At 37.9% G+C, this 21,462-nt stretch overlaps 1 protein-coding gene across 1 annotated transcript in view; it reads left to right on the forward strand.

Annotated features, from left to right (window-relative positions):
* pcdh11 (protocadherin 11) overlaps positions 1 to 21,462 on the forward strand; it is a 185,363-nt gene that overhangs the window by 159,381 nt on the left and 4,520 nt on the right. The gene's annotated exons all lie outside the window — the stretch shown is intronic.

Genomic DNA, 21,462 nt, shown 5'->3' on the forward strand with positions numbered 1-21,462 from the left:
CAGGTCACCCACAAGCAAATTAGTAAATTACTTTTCAGCTTGCCAGAGAGATGGATAGGCCTTCACCAACCTACACAAGTCATTCAGAATAGTGTCAAGAAGAATGCCTGCACTGAAGTAAATAAATAACTTCAAGAAACAAAGAAAAGATAAAAGAAATCTGTTGCCAAAAACAGAAAGGCCAGTGAAAGACAGATGAACATACTTGATTCTATTCTCTGTTTTCATATATATATATATATATATATATATATATATATATATATATATATATATATAAAGAGAGAGAGAGAGAGAGAGAGAGAGATTTCAGTTTAGAACTAAATCATAATCTTTATTAATGTACATTTCCATATTTAAAATGGATTGTACAAAGTAAGCATCACTATATACAGTTTTCTAATGATGGATTCCAATGATTCAGTTCACTCACAAGTCTCTCTTTATATTCATTCATTCATTCATTCATTCATTTATTCATCTTCAGTAACCTCTTTATTCTGGTCAAGGACAGGGATCCAGAGCCAACACTGGGCCCTAGTAGGACTCCAGTTCCTTGCAGGGCACCATACACACATTCACAGAATCATCTACACCTAAAGGCAATTTAGCATAGACAGGCCGCCTACCTGCAGATTGTTTTTATAAACAGTGGGAGGAAACCAGAGAACCTGAAGGAAACCAGGCCTCCACTTTAAACTAGATTTGCCAGCATGTCAGCCTGCCTAGATGTTATTTTTGCAGCATCTCTTGGATTAAGCTGTGGCTATTGCCTGGTCCTCCTGTGCATCAATTTTTCAGTAACATAGGTACTGTATCATCAATATTGTGCCAAGTCCGGTGGGAACATGTTTGCCAGGTATATTTGTTTATTTCATAAAGCACTTAATTTGCCTTTACAGAGAGAAAGTACACCGTGAACAAAGAACTTACTGGCACTCCACATTAGTGATTAACATCTCAGATAACCTGAGATGCAGTCATGCAAACAAACCTGAGCTGTATAAGGAGACTGTGCAGGACCATTAATTGACAAATGGAGGTTTTTTTGTGTAAGGGAAGGAGTTTAGCATAACACAATGCTTCCCCAGGAGTAGCAATGTAGCATTAGGGGAACAAATAGCTAAATTACAAGCAAAACAGCATCTAAGAATACAAATGATTTTCAAATGTAGACTTCCATTCTTACCATTACAAATCATGTTAGCAGTCAGTCCACAAATAAAGTTGTCATTTTAATAAACCCTTTAAATAGTTTATGCAAAAATAATGTAGAAATCCATCCGGTTGACAGTTTATTAGGAATAGTTCCACTTTTTCCTCATAGAAACTACACAGAGTGTTTATTTCTGAATAAAGCTATGACAGAATCATAGCCAAATGGACAGACAGAATAGGCAAATGTGTCAGTCTGTAAATAATCCAGAAGTATCAGAAACCAGAAAAAAAGAAACATAGTGTAAAGTCCTAAAGTCTCAGACATAATGTCTCAGAATTGTAATCCTGATAGAAGCCAAGACTTTGCAATGAGGTAATGAAAACTGGGAAGGGGGGGGGGGGGGGTAAATTAATGAGTAAATGAGGAAGTAATGAGGATAAGGTGAGAATTGAGATGATTCGGAGTTGATTGAGATGAAGTGGAGTGGTATTCTGGTGATCCTCTGGCAGTGTGGCCTGGAATTGTCAGGGAAACCATGACAAAAAAAAAAACTCCTCTATGACTGGCTCCTGATGCCCTCAGGGCATGGCAATTAGGGTGTTTCCAGTGGATGTCCTGTATTACCAAAGTGTAAAGAATGCCACTCAGTCCTACACACCTCAGACAATGTAAGCTGGTTGCCCATCCACTTCAAGTGGAGGAGGGGGTCATCATGGGTCTCCTTGGCCTGTGTATGAGAATGAACAGGCTTAAGGACAGATACATGGAAACAGGCTGGGAGATGATAAGATACAGGAGTTACCTGCCAAACTATATTGAATGAACCAATAAAGAGTTGAACTTTGGAGTCTCAGTCTCAGGCTACGTTTACACGACAACGATGTAGTCAAAAACGGAAAGGTTTTTCTCTTGCGTTTTCAAAAAGTTTCATGTATAAACGACAACGTTTTCTAAACAATTCGTGTTTACACATATCCACGGCCAAAAACACTATTACGTATGTCAGGCCAGTAGTTGGCGCTGTCACCTTGTTAGTTGGTTGTAATATTACATATACTTAATATATATATATATATATATATATATATATATATATATATATATATATATATATGTAATATGTAATATACTTTGCTGAAAAAGCGTTAGCAAACTCTTGAGCAGCAACAACACTACCATGTACTCTGCCATTGTTATGTATGTTTGTTCGCGCTTGCCTTTACAATAGACACATACTGTGCATGTCTACATACCTAACACGTACTACGCACGCGCATGACGTCACCGTTTTCAAAGATTCCCGTATTGGGTGTTTACATGGAGACGATAACAGCGGCGTTTTCAAAAACTTGAAACCCGTTTTCAAAAATATGTGTTTTCAGTCCCCAAAACGCCATTGTCGTGTAAACGAACAGGCAAAATGCATAAAAAGTTTCCCGTTTTTGGCTGAAAATGTTGTCGTGTAAACGGCCCCTCAGGTTGCATGTAGACAACAACACCATTTGGACGATATTGACGATCAGCCTTGGCCTGCTGATGTCTGTCATCCTTTGCTGAACATTCACATGTGCAACTGCCCATGTCTTCTCACTGTGCCTCATCCACAGCTGGTACATCTGAGGGTTACACTGGCAATAAAAACAGGGGAGATTGTTACCTTAGGACACAGTGGAATGGTGTCATACCTGTGGAAATACTGATTACAGAGTTCTGCGCACATACTGTGCAACCAAGATATCAAATCCATTCATTCTGGAAGGTACTTCAGTAGAATTGGGAGGAGCCTCCCGATCTCCTGATTTTAGCATTCCACTTGTTAGAATATAGCAAGTGGACTATATTCAGAGGTTGAAAATTAATTTGCAATGACTTATACAATGCCTGCCATACATGAGAGGTAAATTGGCGCCAATGATCTGAGACTCGGGTTAATCCTCCTAGTGTTAGAAACACTTGCTTGAAGCCCACTTTTTCTGTATCAAGTGGGAAGGTAGTTTGGATAAAAGGATAAGCATGCAAGCTTTAGAAAATTGGATTAGGAGTACCAAGATCAATGTGGTTTGAAGTCCATGTACCCATTGCAGTACTTGTGAACAGATTTGTTGCAGGTATGTACACCCGTATGTGCTCAGACTCAGGGTCTGTTGCACTGGCCTGTTGTATATCTTCAATGATTTACCAGTGGACTGGTGCACCAATGCATGTGATTGAGACTCAGGAGTCTCTGGCTGGACTGAGGCTTTGTGGAATCTAAAAGAGGCATCTGCTTTGGTGTACATGGATCCGGGTCTGTAGGTTAAAATCAAGTTGAAATGCATGAATAATAGAGCCTATTGTACTTGTTGGAATTTGACTCATTTCACTATCTGAATATATTTAAGGTTATGGAGATCAATGAGGACTCGAAAGGGGCATTGGTCCATTTCTCAAAAATCTATTTGAGAGCGAGCAATTCTCTGACACATCCAACATCTCATCTGAATGTGATATATATAGTTTTGATAGACAGCCAAATGGAAAACTAGTTAAAATGTCATGTATCAGCTTGGTCATTTAGATGTTGGTCATTTAGATGGGTAAATTGAGGAGTATGGCCACATTCCATATATAGAAAAAAAGTGAAAACCTCAAAAAGCTGAGATGCATGGTTTTCGTCAGACAGCAACAATGTAATTATATATTGCTTGCTTGTTTGTTTGTCATGTCATATAAAATATTATGATGCCAATACTATTCATGATGAGTCACATTAAAATACCAAAGTACGATTACTAATTAACAAATATTAATAATAAATTAACTAAACAATTCAAAACTTCATCAGTTCAGAACAGAACAGGCATCCAGAGAAGCTTGAAAAAGACTGGCATAAAAAAATCTTACTTTCCTTGGAGCCTATTATGCCAGATCCTATTCTAACTAGCTGAAGCTTATTTAAAGAGGCAGCAGGGCAGCCATCCAGCAACACTTCACAACAGTCCCATCTAGAAGTTATGAAAGCATGCACTAGTTTCTCAGTGTCATGTAGGGTTAGCATATTTTTTTATTTTAGTTATGTTTTTCAGATGTTAACATGTAATATTTGAGATGTTACCTCCATGGAAAACAAAGGATGAACCAGATTTTGGATCAAGCTCTAGGTTAAAATCAGCAGTGGACAATGTTGTTTCATCAGAATTAAGGAGGTGAACAATTCTTTTCATTGTGTTAAGTTTCTGTTAATTGTATATCATCAGCATAGAAATTAAAGCCAAAATTACATGCCCAAGGGACAGATATAAATGGAGGATAATTGGGGGCCAAAATGTAGTCTTTTGGGACACCATATTGCATTTTTTTAAGGCTCTGAATAATCTCCATTTATGCTAACAAACTGGTAATGTTCTGTCGAGTAAGATCTAAAGCAGGAAAGAATGCGTCTGTCTAAACCTACAATGTTTTCAATCCTGCCCATTAAAATGTAATAGTCATATAGTCAATAGTGTCAAATGCTGCACTCAAGTCCAACAGAATGAAAACAGAAACATATTCACAGTCTAAGACAAGCAGAAAAGTTCTGTGCAATGATGTCTCTGGAAACCAGACTGAAATACATACGTTTTTTTATTATTATTTTTACAATTATTTTCATTCACATTAATCAGCCAGTTGTTAAGAGGACTTCTATCTGATGCCATTTCCATTACTAAAATAAGGCAGTTCGCACTGGAACTACATCACACATCTTCGGGAAATCTGTTGTCACAGCTGTCTTCTTTGTGACTGACCGTTCAGTGAGTTGTGGATACTTAGTGTGTGATGCCGCAGCCACACCTCACATGAATTTGCATTAACACGTTTCTGCTGAAATGATCTTTTCTACTTTCAGCAAGTGATCACACTCCATTATTCTGGTCATGAACCAGCCATTGCAGGTTTTAAGGCGCTGATGAAGTCATAGTAGAAGGGGAAATAAGAAGGAAGGCATTAAAATGTCAAGCCCAATAAATTCATCTTGTGGTTGATATAAACAGAGAATAACTCAGAAACAACCACCCAGAGCAGATTCAGACTTTTAATGGCCAGTGTATTTGATTATGTGATTGGGCTATACAGTAAAAGAAATCATATTATTCTAGTAAAGGCAAAAAAAGACTAGAAAATGCAATGCGCATTTAGGTGAATGCAGTGACCACTGAGAAAGGCTTGGAGAAATTAATGTCACAATCAGTTTGCAAGTGCATCATTTCACATTATTGCTGAACTGAGGGACTGAAATGAACACTCTTATCTACACGGGCCATATCGATTGAAGGTGGTAATGTAAGGATTTTCAGATAGCCAATTACTGCATTTAGATAATACTGCCTTTGCCATTTGTTCTATGTGGCTGGTCTAATCACTGCAGAAAATAACATTTTTATGATGTTGTCATACTGCTGTTAGTGAGACCATTTTCATATCTCTTCTCTTACCAGTTCAAACAAACAGATCTAAATCAAATTTTGTGCAATTTAAGGTTTCAGGCTTGAAACAAATGTATCTATCTTAATCCATTTCAATCTCTTAGTCTTTTAGTGCATTGTCAATGTATAAAGAAAAAACGCTGCAGTGGGCAAAACTGGACAGTTGAAGATAGGAAAAATGTTGCCTGGACTTTTCCAGTCATCAGCTATCTGGGTTCTGTGATCCTGTGCCTCAGATTCCTGTTCTTGGCTGACAGGAGTGGAGTCTGATGTGGTCTTCTGCTGTTGTAGCCCATTCACGTGAGGGTTCAACATTGTTCAATACAAGGTTGTGATTTTTGAGATGCCTTTCTGCTCACCACAGTTGTTCAGAGTGGTTATTTGAGGTGTCATAGCCTTTCTGTCAGCTCAAACCAGTCTGGCCATTCTCTTCTGATCCTCCCTGAGATTACCCTTTTTTTAAAACCCTATTCGGATGTTTGATTAACCACATGACTTGCTGATAGGATAATTGCATGAATGAGCAGGTTTACAGATGTTCCTTTTAAAGTGGCCAGTGATTACTTGTATGCATATACAGTATGTGTGTGTATATATATAGACCTAATGCAGGTTTATAAATACTTGTTTGTGAATATTTTTAAATTTTGCATGTAGTTCAAGCAGTGCCTTACAACGCATTCCATACTGAGAAGCTGAAGAGAATAATCACAAATCAAGTTTTTTCCCTCCATCATCTCCAAGCTACTGCACCATCTCTGCTGATTTCCAAAATGAAAAGCAGCAGCAAGGCTGAATAAACATTCATCTGATTGGCAGCACTGTCGGAGGCCAGTTTGATTGCACAGCATTTCTATATTAGCAATTTGCAGCATTACCACAAACTTTATATTTATCTGAAGAAATATTAGAACTGTGCTAGATATAGTATTGATATGAAATGAAACATTGCTTTGGTGTAATTGCATCGCATTTTATATTATATACTTTATAGGAGACAAAGATCCTTTGCCTGTTTTTTGGGATGCATTTGTCAGGAACAGAAGCCGTTTGAGATTTAGGGACATTAGTGGCGATGTTGAGATGTTTCTTTTGGCTCAGAAGCTGTTATTTGCTGATCTATTTATCTCAAACACTTGTCATATTTAATGTTCTACCAGCTGTGTACCTATTAAAAAAAGAGCAAGAAAGAAAACAACATGTGTTTGTTTGTTTTTTTCCTCCATGGCATATGCAGCCTGACACTGTACCTTTCCAAACCAGCAACCACACAACTATATCAGCCTGTGATGTGTGTTTGGGGAATGGTAATCAACTGACCAAGTAGACACCTGATTGGTTGGTTTGTTATGTTAATGATAGCAGGGACCCTGCTGTCCTTCCTCCCTAATGAGAACACGGCCAATTGGATGCCCGTGGCTACAGATGGCACAGCTGCAGTAGAAACTCAAGTCCCAGTGGTGGTACGTTTCTGTGTTCTGAATGCACTAGAAACCTAAGTCCCAGTGGTAGTGCACTTGTCTGCACAGAATGCAATAGAAATTCCAGTCCCAACGGTAGGACACATCTTTGAGCTACAAATTGGTCTCATGATTGTAATTTATATAAGCGAACTGCTGTGAAAAGTTGAATAGTTAACTTTAGTATGAGGGGCAGGGTTTGCAACTGACTTTCTGACGAATTCATTTCTATAAAGTAATTTTTTACTCCTTAGATAGGGTTGCTACCTTTTTAACATGGCAAAACCAGACTCTACCACAACATACATTTAAGTTCAAAATACCTGTAGACTTATTCCTAATGTTTCCTCCAACTCTAATTTTGTACGTGACCTTGTCCCTATCAGCAGTAGTTTCTTCTTAAAGCCAAGCTCATAAAGGTTGGTACATTACATTCCACAATTAAAAATTCAGATTTCTGCCTTGACAACAAAGGTGTGGCCAGACCTTGTACACTGAGGTGGCCAGGTTAGACCGGATGACTTTGCTGGGGTGGCAAGCTAGGGTGGGGCAAAATACTAATCCACATCCATAGAAAATGACATAATGTGACTGTATATTTATGCCCTGAGTAAGATCCCCACTGACATAAAAGGCACACATGCAGTATTTGTTTATTTTTAGTTAAGTATGCTACCAATGCAAATGCAACCAAATTGTACAGATGTCATTAACTAACAGTAGCTAAAAACAAACTTGAACAAAATGTTATTGTTTATTGTGGTCAGTGGGGCCAGGTAATAGTTTGCTTCTCTGTTAGAGAGCTAAACACGCTTATTTCCAGAGTTGTAGTGGGCATTCCACTATTATTCAAATGACCTATCACTGCAAGATTTACCGATTTGTTACACTCATATAACATCAATGGTAGCCACACTGAATAACAACAACAACAACAACAACAATAATAATAATAATGATAATGTTAATAATAATAATAATAACCAGGCCATGGTTTACGAGACTTTGTGACATTTTGTTTTGTTTTTGTTTCAAGACATTGTGGTCTTTTTAAATTATTTTCATTTCTTCCTTGCCCATTTTTGCACTTATTCTTTATTTTAGCAAATTCCTATGACTTGTGGTAGCTCTCTTTGCAATTGGCTGTTGCCAGTTCCAGCTATGCTAAATGACACAATTTCTGCCTAAAAATGTGAGATGGGTGAAATGAGGAGTGACAAATGAACTGACATGATTTTATTGCTTTTATTCCTTTTTTTCCCCCCAAATTCGGAAGAACATTCCAAAATCTGCACATGTGACAGTTAAAACCAGATTCCTAGACACAGCCTGAAAACTGGATGGGTGGCAGTGCGTACCTTAGGATGCGTAGAAATGTTTGCATGAGATTTTATGAAATGTTTTATATCCAAAACATTGGATTTTAGACACATTAAAAATCAGAATCCTTGTAATATGTAGGCCAGTACTTTTAATCAAACTTTTTATTGTCCTTGCCATTTTCTTGATGTTTTATTACAGCATTTATTATAGATTAAAAATCTGTGCAATACATTTACATCAAGTGATGACAGTTTACATTTAGTAAAAGTTCATCTCTTGATTTGCATGCAGCGTTAACCTTATGATCTTACTTACCACCAAACACTAGTATGTACTTTCACAGTACTATATGGTGTACAAGGGTTAAAACATTGACTCAAAGTGTTTCATGACTGACAGGAGAAATTTGGAAGAATGATTCTGTGATGAAATTTTTGGTTTATGTGAATGCCAAGTAATTAACTTTTGATGGAAAAGTCAATTTTAGCATGGCATAATGCTGATAATAATAATAATAATCATGATGTGATGCAGATGCCAAAAGTGTCAAACAAACAGAAATTTTAAGCTTTGGCCACCCAATTGTGGTTATTTAAATTAAGCCCTTGGGACAGAAACAGATATATGGAAAGCTTGCTTTAATCTCGTTTCTATTATATAAAAATAATAACCATAAAATAACACATAAATTGATCATTACAATCTCCATAAATCCTAATTTACCCCATCACTGTGAGTAGTAAATAGATTCACACATCAGTGGGTGGGTTGTGCTGCTTTATCATTTTTTAAACATATTAAGTTTCTGATATATTGATATAAAGTCTAATCACACTATTATGCATTATTAGAAGGTCTGCACACTGCTAGCTCATCAGCATGCCTTATGCTCTCATGAGAGTCGCACGAATTTACAACCTGTTTTTGTAAGAGTGCCACACAATATATGGTCATAAATATGTCATTCAGATGGCGTCCAGTCATATCCCCCAAGTTAATTGGGTCAGCTTCAGTAATTACATTAACATTTATCCCAGTCTACCTCATGGTACGCCTTCAGTCTCTATGAAGGTGAATGTGCATTAAGATTAGATGCTGAGGGGGTTCAGCTTTAAATTAAAATGTATTTTTAAATGGCACCTGAAATGTCCATGCTGAACACTGATCTATATAGAGCATTCCCTTGTTATTCTCAAGGTCACAAGGGGAGAAGGAGTTTTAATTGAAAATGAAATTGTCTACCTGATGGCTTTACCTAATTATCAAATATTAGAGTGGAGAGCAGTGGGTCTGGAAAGTGAGAAATTATGAAGGGATCACCTTGAATATTATGGGCCATAGCATGCTCTGAGCCCTCACGCTGACCAATAGCAGCTAATCTTAGCTCCAAATTAAAGCCTGGGCCTCTTGTCCTCAGACTGGAACAGCAAACCCCATGGACTAATGAATGTAATCTAAAAGCAGCTGTCTCTCCAGAATTGCCTCCCAACCTGTTTGCAATGTCCGTGGAGATATATTGCATGAGGCACACTGTCTTGGGTTTCCGATACGGGAATAACAGCATTATCATACATATTGTATCAATATCAGTGTGTGTTCATGTGGAGACTTGGAGCAGACTGTGTACAGAGGAAGCAGAATTGTCTTTGACAACAAACAGTGATGCCGAGCATGCGATACGATGACAAAAGTCCCTGACATTTGGTCTGCAGAGCTTCTGTCTTTCGTGCCATCAGCACGCCGCACTAATGGGTCCTGACATTACAGCTGTAAGAGATGCCAACCATGAAATGTGACAGACACAGGGTTATGAGAGGGAGAAAAAAATACGCCCAGAATGGATGACACGTCCAGTCTATCCTATTTCTGGAGTCCATTGGTCAGGCATATCGTATATGCCTGATCCAGACCTGGACACATATATAAATCCGTTGCACTTGTGGTTAATGTTTGATAGTGGTCGCCTCAGGCAAGACACCAAAAAAAAAAAAAAAAAAAAAAAAATCAAGGCAATGAGGTCAATAGGTTTCAGGCAGTCTATTGAGCACAGGCCCTCTGGCTATTTTCAATTCTTCTCACTCCCTGCATGTCCTGGCCTTTGGTGCTCTCTGCAATGTGGCCGTGTGCCTTTTCCTGGAACCCAGTGTGTCTACTCCTTTAGAGATCGCTCATCTATTGATTTTCCATGCCATGTTTGAATTTGTGTAAAAGTTTCCGCTTCTCAGAGCGCAAAGAAAGGCCACTATGCTGCTAATAAGCAATACTTTCAGAATCACATGAAAAGTTAGATAATACTGTATATATTTTTGATTACTATTCACCACTTGGCCTAAGAAGCTGTATTGGACATTAGATCTTGAAGTTACACTCCTACTGCTCTGTTTTTTTTCCTTTTTCTTGGAGAAGCTATGGGCTACTAATTCAATGCATGATGATGCTGCATCTGGAATACTAAGAGAAGGGAAAATATGCTTTATTTATCAGGGCAGTTGCCTGCTTTTTCCATCTCAGCTCTCCCTGTTGTCCTCGGTGTAGAAATCAAACATCAAACAGCAGCTTTCCCATTACTACAACTGACCATGGCTTTTATGATGCAGCCTTCACATATCATCCATTATCTGTATTGGTTTTATTTGTCTGTTTTCTGGTAACATATATAATAATTACATGAGCCTTACCCTGACATGATGTTAAGCCTAAAAATATAATCCAAGCTGGATTTATGTTTTTGCTTTTTATACAAACTGTCAGAGTTTTTGTTGTTTAGTTGTTGTTGTTGTTGTTGTTGTTGTTGTTGCCTATTGCTTCCTGTTGTTACTGAGGTCTAAAAATCCATTTCACCTTCTACTGCTATAATTCTTCAGCATCTCACAGTAAGTGCCCCTGGCACAGCTCTTGCATTGATTGCTCATATGTGGAAAAAAATAGCCCTAAAAAAATTTTCCTCTACTCACTTGGTGCGTTTGTCGCCTTGCGCCTGGAGTGTGTGTGTCTGTGTGTCTGTGAGTAAGATGGAGACATACTTATGTATGTGTGTACAACATGTATATGCATTTCTGATGGCATCTTAAAAAAGCACAATCATCTTATGTACAATTATCATCATCATCATCATCATCATCATCACCATCATCCTGAAGAAATATATATATATATATTCTTTTTTTTTTTTTTTTTTTAATCTACATATACTGTATGTATTTTAAGCCAAGCATTTTTGAGATGCAGCAGTACACTAACAGATGAGGAAAGACCACAGGAAAAACACATCGGTTGGTAAAGAGGGATTTGAAGCTGTATAGACACATCAGGATCATTTGGAGGAAGAATATGTTTAGGAATGATTTTAGTCATCATTGGTGACTCAGTGCAATGTCTGTAGTGGAATGTCAGTGTACTTGAACTATGCTTTTGGTGTATTCTTGTAGATTCTAACACTAGTTCAGCAGTGACGGCTGGGGATGAGCTAAAATCTAATATTTATCATTTGCTCAACAGTGACACTATTAGGGTTGAGCAATGCGCAATATCATGAGGTCTCACTGATGGCATAATAAGAATGATGTGGGGCAAACTATTATACACACAATTAAAGACAAATAGACAACAGCATCATGATTTCTGTTTGTTTGAATACCAAACATGATAAGCTGAAAATTTTACAAAAAAAAACCCCTTGCTCTCAGTGGTACAGAAAAGCATTCGCCCTAACGTCAGGAGACTGTGAGTTTGAATCCCAGCAATGCCAACAGCCATCTGTGGCCCTTGATCTGCGGATTCAAGGAAGCAAACTTGGCTGTGCTATCTGGGTGGGAGGGATGGCATACTCTCTCCCCTGTCAATCACAGTGACACTAGCCAATTCTGGGCATCTGTAAGCTCATATATGTGGAAGAGGGCAAATAGTGCTTTCCTCTGAGGGTGCATGAGCAGCAGTTCAAAAAGATGCAGTTGGCCGGAATCATGTGTCACGGAGGAAGCACATGTTAGTCTTCACCCTCCACAGTTGGTATCCGTTGTATGATAGAGGAGAGCTGGCTGGTTGGTGAGAATTGGCAGGTGACCAAACTGGGTAGAAAAATGAGAAAAAACACTAAACTTATGCTTCTGTCATCTGTCCTTTTGTTTGCTTAGACAGAGTGTGCTTAGCCAATTATTTTTGGTTTTACTCCAAACGCATTTTGAGGAGAAAGTTATGATAAAGTGAATAATCCACATTTCTCATGTTCATTACACCTGTGACTGTGTCTGTAATTGATGTATTACAGATGTGTCACTGTCACTGATAGGCTGCATGAATCTACAGTCTGGGCTAGAAAGAAATCAGCCTCTGCCTCGGTCCGTAATACCATACTGCGTATTTTTCTTATGACCATTGGTGGTGCTGTTCAACAGTCCAGAAATCTGCTTTAAAATATTCATTAACATCAATTAATCTGATGTGGATGCCAGAAATGAAATTGTATATTGATGTCATTTTATCTTGGTAAGACTGGGGGCTTAGTCCTGTAATCCATGTAAAGTAGTTCCAGTTCGATTGACTGCTACTAGACAACCAAAGAGAAGCAAACAGCATTGCATTTGTAAATAACACCTTTTTCTAAAGTGCTAAAACAGAACTGAAAAAAAGGTTTATGTATAAAGGAAGAAGGAATAAAGTCCCTCTTTTATAAGAAGGTGAATGGGAAAGGATGAGCACAGCAGAAATGTAAATGTTTTATGATAACATTTTAGAACTTCAATAAAAATATATAAATACATACATTTTCTTCCCTTGGGATTTGATTTTCATGTTTCCATTTCCTTTGAGATATGCTGGACCACCTTTAATAACTTAGTGCACATTTAGTGCTTGACTGTGACTGTTACATTGCATGTTAACCCATCATATAAAATCTGCTTTTCAATCGTGTTTGAAAGAAAAAACACAGTCAAATTATTCACGCTTCGAGCCGTGTCTAATCCTCATGAAACAAGTGTGTTAACATTGCAAAAACTTCATCAAGGCTCTGATTTGAAAAAAAGAGAAGCTTTTCAGTAAGAAGCCTCGGAGGAATGCGAGTTATTCTTAGCTCATTTTCAAAGAACTGGTTTGTCTCTTGAAATAATCAGAGGCCATGTAGCAAGTACACTGGCCTCAAGGATATATCACTGACACAAAGAAACTGAGTTTTTATCACTTTTTTTCCTGTTAACAGTTAATTAGCAGATTTCTTCTCGCCCAATTCACAATGTAACAGATTCTGTCCTTTTCAGAGACATTTATTTTCGAAGACAAAGGAGCAACTGTGGCAAGCGGCTTTCTGTCCTGCCAGTAAAGGGTTGAAGGATGGTCTCTTTTGATGCCATGTACTCACTATCTCCCTGACCATAGCAGCAGTTACAGAAATATATGGCTAAAGGAACAAGAACAAATCACAAGTGACTAACAGATATATTGTGGAGCCAGAGGCACAGTTTATTTCCTCACACCTCGAGGGAGCTCACTATAGACTTCACCAAGAGTTAAAGGCTCTTTTTCAGACCAATTCTATTCCATTATTGGATGAGTAGAATATTAAAGTGGTTTGAACTGATAAATGTGTGCATAGCTTGTATTAGGAAAGCAAAAGTCTATCTAATATAGGCTAATTATACTAATATACAGTATATTATATCATATACATCAAGGATATTCAACTTAAAATTTAGATCATAGAATTCCCTGCTTACAATGTCTGGATAAGCACCTAACATGACTGAATGGTGACAAGAGTTACCTTTTTGTGCTGAACCATTAGTGATTATTTCAAGGTTAAAATAAAATAATTTGATGTAGTTTAATAAAGGCAGACTACTACCACAGACTCTGAACAGATACCTGTTTTGAGTTTGATATAGATAGAATAAATCTATACTTCTCTGTCCAGTCATTTTTAAGCATTATATTTTAGTCATAAGTTTTTTGTTTGTTTGTTTGTTTGTTTTTCAGACCAGAGATGGTAAATAAAATGAAAAAACTATGAAGGTCTGTGAAAACTCCTCCCTTTCTGAACTAATGTTTCTAGCGCACTAGCTAGTCTCTGGTTCGATGAGCTGCCTTCAGCTAAGCAATCTGCATCAATGCATGGGATAAGCTGCAACAGAGAATATGCTACAGACCAGTGCTGGTTTAGGTTTAGAAAACTAGAAATGCTGAACTACGGCCATGCTACAGTACTTTTTTAAGTACTCTGGTACAGCTGCTAACGTGTAGATTGTTATTAGAATATTTAATTTTTTTTTGGATCTTTCCGGCCATCATAGAGAACATTCCTGGCTTTGAAACAGCTGATATGAATGGTGACTGGGTTTAAGAGCAGGCAGTGCATGGCTCTGTCAGTGCCCTTGTCTTCACAGTTCCCCTTAATCTCTTGCACATATTGCTCCATCCATCTATGTTATCTCTTCATAAAAGCACCCTCTCAGTATACGAGGTAGCGTCCCCCCAACATCCAAGAAATTGTTTCCTTCCTTTCAGATTTCAAAAAGCATTATCCTAAGAAAAGGTCGCTTCTGCTGCCAAATTTCCACCTGCATATTGAAATACATGCTTTCAATTTTTTTTTTTTTAAAATGCGTCGCATTTTCTTTTCTTACCTCTCAAATTACGGATGAATTTATTTCTTCTCTTCACACGCCGACCTATCAACACAATAACCACACTTGGCAAGCTGGGAGAGCGCAGCATGGATCTTGTAGCGCTCTCCGTGTGATTATCATGATCAGTGCTGATTGCTGATTGTTATGGTGTTTGTGCCTCTCGTCTATTCGGCGCACGCTGTGTGTTTGGGCAGTGCTGATTGTGTTGACGCTGTGCCCCCCCAACTCCTCTCCTCCTCCGCACTCTTAATGGAGGAGAGGCCTAAGCGGAGGAGAGGAGACAAGAGGCAGGGGCCATCAGACATAATGAACACCACGCAATCAGGCCCATCAGCCAACAGGAGCTGGCTAGGAAAAAAAAAGTCAAGTAGTCAGAAGACAGAGTGCAGAGACATAGACATTTTTTTTTAATCCATTCACAAAGGGAATAGAAATAAGGTTATGTTTCATTTACGTCTCATTCAAATTCAGTATGTTTGCAGAGGTGTATGTCTGTGCAAGACAATATATATCAACACCTTATTCACCTTATTATATGAATGACATGAGTAAAAAAGGATAGATTTATTTGTATCCAAGTGAAAAATCAAATCTGTTAGCCACTGCATGTTTTTAATCAACACTAACAAAAGGGAAGACAGAGGAGAGCAGCTGACCTGTCATGTTCTAGGCCACTTTTTTCATCCTGCACCCTGTCCTTGATGCTGTTCCATTATTTGTTTTGGTGTTTTAATCTTGGCTGAGTCAATAATATTCTTTGTCGTTTGAAAAAGGAGCGATGGAGAAAAAACTCTGTCTTTTGTTGGGAGTGCCTACCTGTGACTTCCGTCTGTTCGGGCTCAGTAAACGTCGTATCATTAAATGTTGTTTTTCGGTTCTCAATTACTTATAGTTTCGTCAGGTCAAAGACAACATGGACACAGCGGGGAAAGAAGAGGGCGAGATGAAGGAGGAGGGAGTGAAAGAGAGAGAAAGTGACAAGGAACTAGAAAGGTGTGAAGCTGGGGATCTCAGGCATTAAACGTGCTGCAGCTGATATATTCCTAACACTGAATGACTCAATTTCCAGTGTTAAAGTATCATTGTAACTGCAGCACATTAAAACATGTTCTCAACTGTGGACTAAATCAAGGCTCCGCAGTACAAAAATGTCTTTTTATTTCTGCTGTATTGAGAAACCTTACGAGAAGATACAAATTTACCAACCACCACAGATGTCACTGGGACTTCATTCTGGAAAACAGCCAAAAATGATGTTTTTGACTAAAGCAGTTGAAGTTTCTGCTAATACTATACTTCTCTCTACTTTAATACCACAGAAATATATTTTACTAAAAAGAAATGGAAATGTTTTATTTAGACTACTTTTTGACCATGCCCTGACTGTCTGCCTGCAAAGATCATGTTTTGTAGGGATCCAGTAAATGCTGTCAGTCTGCATAAAGATGTCTAAAACCCTGCTAGGTGTGATTTCCTCACAATTCATTCAAGTTGTTCGATAGCTCTATGTCATACTGAAACTGACATTAGCCTAATTCATTTAGATTGTATAGAAGCTCTTAACCGCAAGTTAAAGAAGAAATATGTTGAACTGCTATGTTGTTATTTTGACTTAATATCTCATTATTTTGAGTTATTATCTCTTTATTTCAACATAGATTATTACTTTGACTTATTATTTAACACCCCACAATCTATCAGTAAGACTAATTTATTGAATATTAGCTAATAATTCTTATTCTGTATGCTGTTTCTCAAATAGCAAGTAAGCGAAGTGTTGCTATAGTGGAATTCAGCTGACAACATACTCCTCATCCACTTTATTAGGAACACCTGTATACCTGCACATTCATACAGTAATCTAATCAGCCAATCATGTGGCAGCAGCGCAAGGCAAAATGAAGATACAGGTCAAGAGCTTCAGTTAATGTTCACATCAAACATCAGAATGGTGAAAAAGTGTGATCTCTGCGACTTTAGCCATGGCATGGTTGTTGGTGCCAGATGGGCTGGTTTGAGTATTTCAGAAACTGCTGATCTCCTGGGAATTTCACATACAGCAGTGTCTAGATTTTTAACAGAATGGTGCAAAAAAAAAAAGAAAAAGAAAAACATCCTGTGAGCGGAGGGTCTGCAGGCTGAAACACCTTGTTGATGAGAGGGAACAAAGGAGAATGACCAGCCTGGTCTGAGCTGACAGGAAGTCTATAGTAACTCAAATAAGCACTCTTTATAACTGCTGTGAGCAGAAAAGCATCTCAGAATGAACCTTGAGGTGGATGGGCTACAAGAGCAGTAACACTAAGAAACTCAGAAATTCGTATATATATATATATATATATATAGTAGAAAATGTTCATTTAACTCAAATGAATATTCCTCATTCTTACCTTTTATAACACATAGCATGCTTGACAGTTATCATCAACACCAAATGCTTTTAGGATTTCTCAGCAACGAGAATATCATGAGGTGCTTTAAAGTATGGCAACATTTTCTGAAAACTGAGAGTTCACAAGTTGTGTTGCTGTAAGCAATTTTCTTTTTTTTTCATTCAGGTGTAACTGATGCTAAATAACTGAGAGTTTCACCCGCTGAGCACTTCTGTTTGTACATTAAGAATTTGGAAGACGTTCTGTAGACAGATTTGCTGATATTCATTCAAGTACAGAAGCCACACATGGATGGCCCCTACTGCTTTTGACTTAGTTCTTCTTCACCATCAGTAAGAGTTAACAGTAACAGATGGCGAGATGTGTATGCGTGTGGAGGAACATTATCAAAAACTGCAAGAAAGATACAGAGATTCTGCAAGACTGCAAAGTATAAGTTTAACTCCGCCAAATTGCACATGGGTAACAAGTCTAAATCACCACAATTTTGGTCAATCAGCTAATGACAGCAAGTCAGTTCCTGCTCGTGTCTTAAAAAGCACTGCAATCTAAATTTATTCTTAGCCCTGTAAGAGTTTTGGAGGGAAAAAAAAAGATTACCATTGTCATTAATCCTCAGAGTTATAACCAAGATCCCATTTGATGGCTCTTGGCAAAATAGCCTTGCAGCATTGATTTTGTCAGAGAAAGTTACTCAGAAAGCCACAACTGAGAAAACCCCAGACCACTCCAAAAGACAACTGCTACTTTTTCAACTGTCACGCACAAACGGCTGCTGAAATTTTCCCATAACTGTGTGAAATATGTTGTCAACACCTATATGTCTATAATATCTTTTTCCACTTTTGGTACATTATTTGCCCTCGGTCGTAAATTTCGTTTGCGGCACATGTTGTGCTTTAATTTCCAACATGTACTATACATTTGTACATTTGAAAATCCATGAATAACTTAATGGGCAAAAATGGCACAAATTCATATCAGTCATTCTTCAAAAATAAAAGTATAAATCACACATTATCAATGATGAAGTAGTAGTGGAGGACTTGGAGTGGAATCATGATAAAATGCATCAGTCCTGCAGTAAGTGGCCCTTTTCTGCTCTGTGAGAATGAAAAGTAGGCCTCTTCTTTCACCTTATGGTCATGTCCAACATTTGAAAAATGGCATCGCTCCCCTTGTAAAAGGCCCATGGGGTTAAATGGCTTCATTATTATTAATGATCACCCATTTGCCAATCCAGATGTAGAGGCAGAGTGGCGCTGTAATAAAATGACAGTCTGTGCAATTACAAACTCAATTATTTCTTTCAAATTTCATTTTGGCTGACAACATGGGATCTTTTACGAGCACATGTTCTTTTTAAATAGACAGTTTATTGAACATGTCGAACATTGTGTTTAACCCTGACTGGATTCCTATATATTTTTTAGGATTTACCTCTTTTCATATGTTCTTTTTTTGTATCTTTCACCAAGCTGATTTAGACACACATTGTCCAACTGCCATAGGATTACAATTTAGATCATAAAACTGTTATTCTCTTCAAGGAATTCCTGAATTTCTATTTGCAGTTTGACTTCTACAGTATACACACCGACCAACTTCTACTGACTATAATTATCTAAACAACATAACCACTGTTTAAATACTGCAACATTTGAACCTACAGTAGAATTGGCCAATTTGGTCAGTTCTGTGAAATTTAAACCATTAGGTATTTTTGATGAGGGAAATGTAGCAGAGTGTGCACAGACCACTGACATCATTTTAGCTTCATAAATTTTATGAAGAGTCATTTCTACTTCATTTGCATAAGAAAAGTGGTGTCCTTGAAAATGTCACTCATGCAACAACCTATTAAAAAGCTTGAATAAGGCGAGTTATATTGGATAGGAAACAAGCTGCAATGACTATATGTTCAGATAGAATGTTGGAAAAATATGTGATTAAAGTGTTTTTTTTTTAAATCTATAATATTGATATTACCTATAAAGAAAACTAATATTAGATATATAATAAACAGTGTGATAAATCAAAATAACGCATAACAGAAGCTCATTAAAAGTCACTTGTGTGATATTATTATTACAATTTTACACCCGAATTTACCACAGTGTTACTCCAGTTATGGTGCACAAGCTTTCTGTCCCACCAGAGACTGTTTGGAAGGAGGGGAAATAATGTTCTATATTTATGCAATTAGCCCTCTAATTGGTAGTAATAGGTATGCACATGCTACCGTAATGAGATGAGTAATCATCCCTCGTCTATCCATGTAAATCCCATCAGGTCGTGCTGTTTTCCTGAGCAGCCCCATTGCTGTGTGTCATCTGTGTTTATTGTCATTTTCTCTGACATGAAAGCTTCTGGATGCTTTTTTTTTTTTTTTAAATATCTTTTTCCATTGGATTTATTTTCTTTCCACTTGTCTACTATGCAGTTCAAGCCAGTTTTAGATGCAAGATATGATAAAGTTTGGTATCTGATTAAATAACTTCGAGTTGTGTATTTGTGCATTGCGTTTGTTGACACAAAAGTCAAATGAAGACAGAATCTTGCTTTTTTTCTCCATCAAGTCCTTATAAAAGCAAGCTCACAGTTTGCACCAGCTGAGTCAAAAGGCAAGACCATCTGATTAAGAGTCAAGGAACTGAAAAACATTTGCAGAGAAAAGGAGATGAAAAACATCTCCGCGCATTTGTACTACTGTAATTACCAGCCTGAATCAGCCAAGGCCTCAATCAATAGCAACTGGTCATTTTACAAAACGTTTGCAAGCCGCAAGACTCCAATCCACATAGCTGAGAAGCCAATTACCCTTTAAACATGGGTTTTTCTAACATCTCAGAGTGTATGACGCCTGACAGACTGTACTATAGACTACACATATTTTAAACAATATTCAGATTTTCAAATCAGCAGGATGTCTTTGCTTTGCAGAGAAAAATATGGGATATTAGGGGATAACTTTCAAATGCATGGGGTTGGATTGTGCATGTCCGAAAAAAAAAAAAAAAAAAACACGGCAGGAGAGTGGCAATTCCTTCTGAATGCCAAAGACACTTAAACAGCATCAGAGTGAGCTGCTTGTCTCTGGCTGACGAAAGCATTCAACACTGTCACAAACATCAGTCAGGCAATAGTAGTCCCTGTGGAGGTGGAGACTGATACCGACTACATATTTGGAGCTGTTTAATGTGAAATATCAGATGCAAAAAAAAAAAAAAAAAACATAGTAGCACTTCTAGCTGTTGACACAGCATCACTGACAGCTCACGCTGCGCCGCTGTAGAAAGCACTGAGGCACCGAAATCACCTTTCACGCATTATATAATTACACATGAGCTTGTGCACTTTGGGCTGATCTCTGCTGTCTCTGTACAAAAGGCGAAGTTCGGAGCACAGGTGAGCACACTGCGAGCGTGTATGTTTGCCAGCATGGACGAATGTGTCCATTGTGGCGTGAAGTGTTTGCTCCTGTGAAGAACAATGGCTTGGAAAGACACCTCCAATTTCCAAAGCAGCTTGGAAGTGATTTACAGCGAAGGCTGTGCAAGCGCTCTGGCCCCCCGTTTATTCTGCTTGCGCAGAGAGTGAGTGAGCAGCATCATTTTTCCTTAATGAAGTTAGTGACCCTCTGAAAGGTGACACATTTACCGCTCGGCTGATTTATGCACCGATTCTCTCAGGCAGGCTGGAACAGTGCAAGACCAGAGGGATCCAGCCACATGTCTGTATCTTTCTCTCTCTCTTTTTTTTCTTTTCACCTCTCTTTCTGTGTGTGTGTGTGTGTGTGTGTGTGTGTGCCTGTCTCTCTCGCTTTTGTTTTTTTCCCATCTGTAAAGCCACTGTCAAGAGAAATTTTTTATTTATTTATTTTTTTTTTTTGGAGATCACAGTTATCATCAACACCAGTTTTTTTTTTTTTTTGTTTTTTTTTTGGAGATCACGTGAGGATTATTCTGACTGACAATAAACCTGAATGCTTATGGATTTAGTGTATCGTAATGTCATTTTCTTCCTTCCTGGATGGTCATAAACATGATTAAATCTTTAAGT

Source organism: Pangasianodon hypophthalmus, chromosome 7, assembly GCF_027358585.1.
Source record: "Pangasianodon hypophthalmus isolate fPanHyp1 chromosome 7, fPanHyp1.pri, whole genome shotgun sequence".
Classification (NCBI taxonomy): Eukaryota; Metazoa; Chordata; class Actinopteri; order Siluriformes; family Pangasiidae; genus Pangasianodon; species Pangasianodon hypophthalmus.